Consider the following 8,550-nt stretch of genomic DNA (forward strand, 5'->3'; position numbering starts at 1 on the left):
CAAATTTCTCTACCATCTTCATAGCAGATATGTTGCCAACCATATGGTTTATTCCCACTGACAATCTGCCAAAAAATAAAAACAAAGAGGAGTATAATTGGAATGTAGTGTGACGAGAAGACATAGAATGTTCAAAACAGAGTTGGAGGGTCTGTTTCAAAGATCTCATTAATTGATATTTCAAAAAATAAAATTTTTATTTCAAATATCAAGTCTTCATCTAAAAAAATAATTAATTAAATGATCTCTCTGTAGGAACCTCCAATCTCTAATATTCTGTAATTTATTCCAAGGTCATTTTAGTCAACTATGACAATAAATGCCAGTATCAATGATCTAGATTACTCTCTCCCCTTTCCAAAGCACACATCGTTTTTCCTTTCTTTTCAATATCAGGGATTGAACCTAGCCAAATGCATTTCAGATGCCCTATCTGCTGTTATAAATTCCTTTTTTTTTTTTTTTGGTTTTTGGGCCACACTCGGGGGTGCTCAGGGGTTACTCCTGGCTGTCTGCTCAGAAATAGCCCCTGGCAGGCACGGGGTACCATATGGGACACCGGGATTCCAACCAACCACCTTTGGTCCTGGATCGGCTGCTTGCAAGGCAAACGCTGCTGTGCTATCTCTCTGGGCCCTGTTATAAATTCTTTTCAATTAGCAATAATCGCACCTCGGATAAACCTCATTGGCTACGATACTGCCACTGCGCAAAGCTTATAAATTCTTAATGAAATATTTATTAATCAACACCATAAAGTCTTTGAGAAATATTATTCTTTCCACCATTTTTAAGGGGAAAAAATAGACAAGTTATCTTATCTATCTTATCAGACTACCTACTAAGTAACAGTTTAGTAACATGGCTGGGCTCTAGGATTCCTATCAGTGTGAAAAATAAACACTCCATTCAATGAAGAAAAAGATTAAACTCTTTAAAATATTCCAATAAGGAAATAAAGTAAATAAGAAGTGGATATTTACAAGTTAAGAAAATAAAATTGATTTTATAAAATCAAGACAAACTAAGGTCATATTAAGATTTTCATTTGGTGAGTCAAGGCTGTAACTCAATAGAAGAGCACATCTTTTGAATGTGTGAGGCTCTGGGTCAATTCCTTTTTAACTTGTTTCTTTACTACAGACTTTGTCCCTGGAAATTGCCTCAAGCAAAGACTGAATGAAAACTGAAGAGGTTACTGAAGTGAGGCAATGAAGTTTCTTCAATAGATTCCATATATTAGAAATATGGACCAAATAGAAATATCTAACATTTATTTAGAACTTTTTATGCTCAGCAGTCTATGCTGTGTCTCTAAATCCAAGCCTCTTTTTATAGCATTCTAATATATCTTTCTTTCCTTGATGTAATTCCTTCTATCAGAATGAAAAATATAACTGCAACTTAAAAATGGACAGCATCAAGAAGAAACATACCTTTTTTTGTTTATTTTTTTGGGGGGGGGTTGTTTTTGTTTTGGGGCCACACTGGTGATGCTCAGGGTTTACTCCTGGCTATACGTTCAGAAATCACTCCTGGCTTTGGGGACCATATGGGACACCAGGGAATCCAACTAAGGCTGTCCTAGGTTAGCATAGACATTTGCATAAGTATTTGTTGCTTCAAGATATTCAAAATTCAAGGACAATTCTATTTGTGTTTCTTTTCCCAGAAATGTTTTCAATCCTTGTCTGAGACTTTATTTTATTTTTAAGGCTGCAGAGGACATAAATGGAATTTTATTTCAAAAACCTTTCTATTTAAAATATGTTTATTGAATAGAATTATTATAATACGACATCAAATTTCACAAGCCACATGGAGGAGGTCAGAAACAAGAACATGCTTGAGAAATTAGCAGAAAAAATATTTCTTAGGAAACAAGTTATGTAAACCTTCCCTTCTTGAAACAGTAAGAGATTATATCTAAAATCTAAAGAATCATGACAGCGCCTTTTGAAGGCTTTTAAAGTTAGTATCCCTTTTCTTTAAATACTTATCGTGGGCTCTCCAAAGTGGAAGACAGGACGCTTTTACAGTGATTTATATGGTATTTTCCATCTTAACAGCTGGACTCTTTATGTTTGTAGTATTGCCATGTGGCACAGTGTTCAAAGTAATGGGGTTTTAGAAGTTCTGAAAACAGGATGTTCACTTAAGGACTATATAGAACATGTTACAAATTTAAAATATGAAAAGGAAAGGAATTCAGTTGCAAAGAGCATGAAACTTGAATCCACAAGCTTTTCCAATGATTTTTTAATGCAATCGAAGGGGGGGATGAGAAATATTCATTCTTCCAACTGTCAAAGAACATATGTATGAAGCTAAACTAGCTTCAAAACCCTCAATAGGACTTTTCCCTGTTTAGTTCCCTTTTCCATTTCTAAGAATGCCATTAGACAATCCACAGTTACAGCAAATCTTTTATTTTCTTTTGAAATGATGCATATATCTTCGATTAATTCATGTGATTTTCATGATATTCTGAATCTATAATTTGTTTAGATTGTTCTGTTTTTCTAATATATTACTAAACAAAATGTATATATAAATAGATTAGTACAAAGAAGAATATAGTTTTGTCACAGAAATACTTTCATTTGTTGTAATAAAAATCAGACATATTTCATGCTATAGACTACTAGTTTAAATTCTTAATTAGAATAAACATTACAATTCAAACTAAAGAATAATTTTTTATCTGATCTAAAGATTATAAAGATGTAAATTAAATTTTCTCTATTAAAAAGTTTTATTGGATATAAAATCTTAAAAGATACAATGATATTAATATTTAAGTTTGTGTATTTTAATTGTATGTAAACATTGCTAATGAACTATAAAAATCAAAGTTATTGATAATATGTTAGAAATAATTCACATTGAAAATTCCTGTGTACATTGCTTTAATGATTCAATAACATATATAGAACCATATTATATTCATTGAAAGTATACCATTTTTACAGCAGTTGGTACAAGGACTAGCAATAATATAGCAAGTAGGGTGTTAGCCATACATGTTGGTAGACCTACATTCAATCTTCAATATTTCATACAGTTCCCCAAACACTGCCAGAAAATATCCTGATGCAGTGCCAGGAGCAAACAAATAAATTGAAAAAATATGGAAAAATTATTAACTTCAGTGATAATGAATTGACAGGTAGATTTATGACTTGTTCACTTATGATTTGTATCTCAAATTGAACATTTTAAAAAGAAATCAAATTATACATAGCAATGATTCAAATACACAACTGAATGATTTAGCTTAAACTCTTAAACATTCCCAGAAGTCTTTTACCTTTTTTACAATTTTGGCATCTTCAACATCAGGCCTGTCATCAGAACTGATAGTTCTCAGGCACAAAGACTCGCTTTTATCTTCTCTGTATTCGTCTTATTGATCAAGTAATCAAAACAGAGACCTAAAATGTTTAATATATTGCTTATATATCATAAGAAAGTGATCATGTATATGATGGAAGAAGATTCCTTTAGTATCCATTACTTTTGTTGCAGTCATAACATAATTCATATACTTTATTCATTCTTACATTTACCAAATAGTCATTTGCCAATGTTCTGCACTATATATTGTTTTAGACTCTATAGATAGAACAGTAACTTCTGGGGCCGGGCGGTGGCGCAAAGAGGTAAGGTGCCTGCCTTGCCTGCGCTAGCCTTGGACGGACCGCGGTTCGATCCCCCGGCGTCCCATATGGTCCCCCAAGCCAGGAGCGACTTCTGAGCGCATAGCCAGGAGTAACCCCTGAGCGTTACCGGGTGTGGCCCAAAAACCAAAAAAAAAAAAAAAAAAAAAAAAAAGAACAGTAACTTCTACAGATAGAAATTCTATTTTCCTTTTGGCCTATATGAGAAAAAATAAAATAATTATAAAATTATAATATTATTTATATAGCTGTAAGAGTTTTTATTTCAATGGACAATAAACATAAAAGCTAGTTACATGAACAAAAAATGTGTCTGTAGAAAGGTCATATTTGAGCACAAACCTGGACACTAAAAGGTAGTGCCATATGACTCTATTGCTAAATAACTTAATGTCACAGGAACACCAAATATGCAGGCACTATTATATATGAACATATTTAAGAAACAGAAATGTGATTATTAGCATAGCAGGGAGAGTGGGAGTAAGGTTTCAGTATAAAATATGAATAGTAAATATATAATTTCCTTGCTTTTGTTTGGAATTTCAAGATAAATGTGGCTTTGTAATGTACTACAGAATACAACTACACAATAGGATTTAATATTATAAACAAATTAGGAGACAAACGTGGAAAAATAGATTTTGAAATTTAATACAGTATTGAGCTTATTTCTAATACCCAATATATAGACACTTTTGTTCTAATTTTAGAACAGAGGTCTAATAAATTCTTGAACATTTACTTATACCCTTGGCCACTAATAAGCATATCATTCCAAAGTATTTTTACAATTGATAGCTCAAAGTTCAGTGTGCTCCACTTGGTTATTTCCAGAATCTAGCTATTGTAAATAGCACTGCAATGAATATAGGTGTGATAAAGGGATTTTTATATTGTATTTCTGAGTTCCTAGGGTATATCCCTAGGAGTGGTATAGCTGAATCATATGGGAGTTCAATTTCCAGTTTTTGGAGGAATCTCCATATCTAGACAGCATTCCCACCAGTAGTGAAAAAGAGTTCCTTCTCTCCACATCCCAACCAGAAATGCTTGTTGCCATTTTTTGTGATGTGTACCAATCTCTGTGGCATGAGATCATACCTCATAGTCGTTTTGATTTTTATCTCCCTGATGGTTAGTGATGTGGAGCATTTTTTCATGTATTTTTGGCCATTTGTATTTCTTCTTTATCAAAGTGTCTGTTCATTTTTTCTCCCCATTTTTTGATGGTATTAGATGTTTTTTTCTTGTAAAGTTCTGTCATTGCCTTGTATATTTTGGATATTAGCCCTTTATCTGTTGGGTATTGGGTAAATAATTTCTCCCACTCAGTGGGTGGTTCTTGTATCCTGGGCACTATTTCCTTTGAGGTGCAGAAGCTTCTCAGATTAATATATTCCCATCTGTTTATCACTTCTTCCACTTGTTTGGAAAGTGCTGTTTCCTCTTTAAAGATGCCTTTAGCCTCAATGTCATGGAGTATTTTACTTACGTGTTGTTCTATATACCTTATGTTTTTAGGTCTGATATCAAGGTCTTTAATCAGTTTGGATTTCACCTTAGTACATGGTGTTAGCAGGGGGTCTGAGTTCGCATTTTTGCAAGTGGCTAACCAGTTCTGCCAACACCACTTGTTGAAAAGGCTTTCCTTGCTCCATTTAGGATTTTTTTGTTCCTTTATCAAAAATTAGGTGATTGTATGTCTGGGGAACATTTTCTGAGTATTCAAGCCTATTCCACTGATCTGAGGACCTATCCTTATTCCAATACCATGCTGTTTTGATAACTGTTGCTTTGTAGTACAGTTTAAAGTTGGGGGAAGTAATTCCTCCCATATTCTTTTTCCCAATGATTGCTTTAGCTATTCGAGGGTGTTTCTTGTTCCAAATGAATTTCAAAAGTGTCTGATCCACTTCTTTGAAGAATGTCATGGGTATCTTTAGAGGGATGGCATTAAATCTGTATAATGCCTTGGGGAGTATTGACATTTTGATGATGTTAATCCTGCCAATCCATGAGCAGGGTATGCGTTTCCATTTCCGTGTGTCCTCTCTTATTTCTTGGAGCAGAGTTTTATAGTTTTCTTTGTATAGGTCCTTCACATATTTAGTCAAGTTGATTCCAAGATATTTGAGTTTGTGTGGCACTATTGTGAATGGGGTTGTTTTCTTAATGTCCATTTCATTCTTATTACTATTGGTGTATAGAAAGGCCATTGATTTTTGTGTGTTAATTTTGTAGCCTGCCACCTTGCTATATGAGTCTATTGTTTCTAGAAGCTTTTTGATAGAGTCTTTAGGGTTTTCTAAGTAGAGTATCATGTCATCTGCAAACAGTGAGAGCTTGACTTCTTCCTTTCCTATCTGGATTCCCTTGATATCCTTTTCTTGCCTAATCGCTATAGCAAGTACTTCCAGTGCTATGTTGAATAGGAGTGGTGAAAGAGGACAGCCTTGTCTTGTGCCCGAATTTAGAGGGAAGGCTTTCAGTTTTTCTCCATTGATGATAATATTTGCCACTGGCTTGTGGTAGATGGCCTTCACTATATTGAGAAAGGTTCCCTCCATTCCCATCTTGCTGAGAGTTTTGATCAAGAATGGGTGTTGGACCTTATCAAATGCTTTCTCTGCATCTATTGATATGATCATGTGGTTTTTATTTTTCTTGTTATTGATGTTGTGTATTATGTTGATAGATTTACGAATGTTAAACCAGCCTTGCATTCCTGGGATGAAACCTACTTGATCGTAGTGGATGATCTTTTTAACGAGGCATTGAATCCTATTTGCCAGGATTTTGTTGAGGATCTTTGCATCTGCATTCATCAGTGATATTGGTCTGTAATTTTCTTTTTTGGTAGCGTCTCTGTCTGGTTTAGGTATCAAGGTGATGTTGGCTTCATAAAAGCTATTTGGAAGTGTTTCTGTTTGTTCAATTTCATGAAAGAGTCTTGTCAAGATTGGCAGTAGTTCCTCTTGGAAAGTTTGATAGAATTCATTAGTGAATCCATCTGGACCTGGGCTTTTGTTTTTCGGCAGACATTTGATTACTGTTTTAATTTCATCAATGGTGATGGGGGTGTTTAGATATGCTACATCCTCTTCTTTCAACCGTGGAAGATTATAAGAGTCCAAGAATTTATCCATTTCTTCCAGGTTCTCATTTTTAGTGGCGTAGAGTTTTTCAAAGTAGTTTCTGATTACCCTTTGAATCTCTGTCATATCAGTAGTGATCTCTCCTTTTTCATTCCTGATACGAGTTATCAAGTTTCTCTCTCTCTCTTTCTTTGTTAGGTTTGCCAGTGGTCTATCAATCTTGTTTATTTTTTCAAAGAACCAACTTCTGCTTTCGTTGATCTTTCGGATTGTTTTTTGAGTTTCCACTTCGTTGATTTCTGCTCTCAGCTTTGTTATTTCCTTCTGTCTTCCTATTCTTGGGTCCTTTTGTTGAGAATTTTCTAGTTCTATTAGCTGTGTCATTAAGCTACTCAGGTAAGCTCCTTCTTCCTTCCTGATGTGTGCTTGCAAAGCTATAAATTTTCCTCTCAGTACTGCTTTTGCTGTGTCCCATAAGTTCTGAGAGTTTGTGTCTTTATTGTCATTTGTTTCCAGGAACCTTTTTATTTCCTCCTTGATTTCATCTCGGACCCACTGGTTATTGAGCATGAGGCTGTTTAACTTCCAGGTGTTAAAGTGTTTCTTCTGAGTCCCTTTGGAGTTCACAAATAATTTCAGAGCCTTGTGGTCAGCGAAGGTAGTCTGCAAAATTTCTATCCTCTTGATCTTATGGAGGTATGTTTTATGTGCCAGCATGTAGTCTATCCTGGAGAATGTCCCATGTACATTGGAGAAGAATGTGTATCCAGGTTTCTGGGGATGGAGTGTCCTATATATATCCCCTAGGACTCTTTCTTCCATTTCTCTCCTCAGGTCTAGTATATTCTTGTTGGGTTTCAGTCTGGTTGACCTATCCAGTGTTGACAAATCCGTGTTAAGGTCCCCCACAATTATTGTGTTGTTGTTGATATATTTTTCAGATTTGTCAACAGTTTTATTAAATATTTTGCTGGCCCCTCATTCGGTGCATATATGTTTAGGAGAGTGAATTCTTCCTGCTCTACATACCCCTTGATTAATATAAAATGTCCATCTTTGTCCCTTACAACCTTCCTGAGTATAAAGTTTGCATTATCTGATATTAGTATGGCCACTCCAGCTTTTTTTATGGGTGTTGTTTGCTTGGATAATTTTTCTCCAGCGTTTTATTTTGAGTCTATGTTTGTTCTGACTATTCAGGTGCGTTTCTTGTAGGCAGCAGAAGGTTGGATTGAGTTTTTTGATCCATTTAGCCACTCTGTGTCTCTTAACTGGTGCATTTAGTCCATTGACGTTGAGAGAAAGAATTGTCCTGGGATTTAACGCCATCTTTATTTCAAAATTTGGTGTGTCTTTTGGGTAGTCTTGTCTTAGATTAGGTCTTTCAGTTTTTCTCTTAAGACTGGTTTTGTGTCTGTGAAGTTTCTGAGCTGTTTTTTGTCTGTCTAGGGAACATTCTCTGAGTATTCAAGCCTATTTCAATGATCTGAGGATCTCTTTATTCCAATACCATGCTGTTTTGGTAATTACTGCTTTGTAATATAGTATAAAATTGGGGAAAGTAATGCCTCCCATATTCCTTTTCCCAAGGAGTCCTTTAGCTATTCTTGGGTATTTATTGCTTCAAATCAATTTCAGAAGTCTTTGATCCACTTCTTTGAATAACGTCCTGGGTGTCTTATGAGGGATCACATTAAATTTGTACAATGCTTTGGGGAGTATTGTCATTTTAATGCTGTTAATCCTGCTAATCCATGAGCAATGTATGTGTT

General features: G+C 34.9%; 1 pseudogene; it reads right to left on the bottom strand.

The window, feature by feature from the left end:
- Nucleotides 1-635: 635 nt before the first annotated feature.
- LOC126002998 (uncharacterized) lies at nt 636-717 on the bottom strand (annotated as a pseudogene).
- Between the last annotated feature and the right edge of the window lie 7,833 nt (nt 718-8,550).

Source organism: Suncus etruscus, chromosome 2, assembly GCF_024139225.1.
Source record: "Suncus etruscus isolate mSunEtr1 chromosome 2, mSunEtr1.pri.cur, whole genome shotgun sequence".
Classification (NCBI taxonomy): Eukaryota; Metazoa; Chordata; class Mammalia; order Eulipotyphla; family Soricidae; genus Suncus; species Suncus etruscus.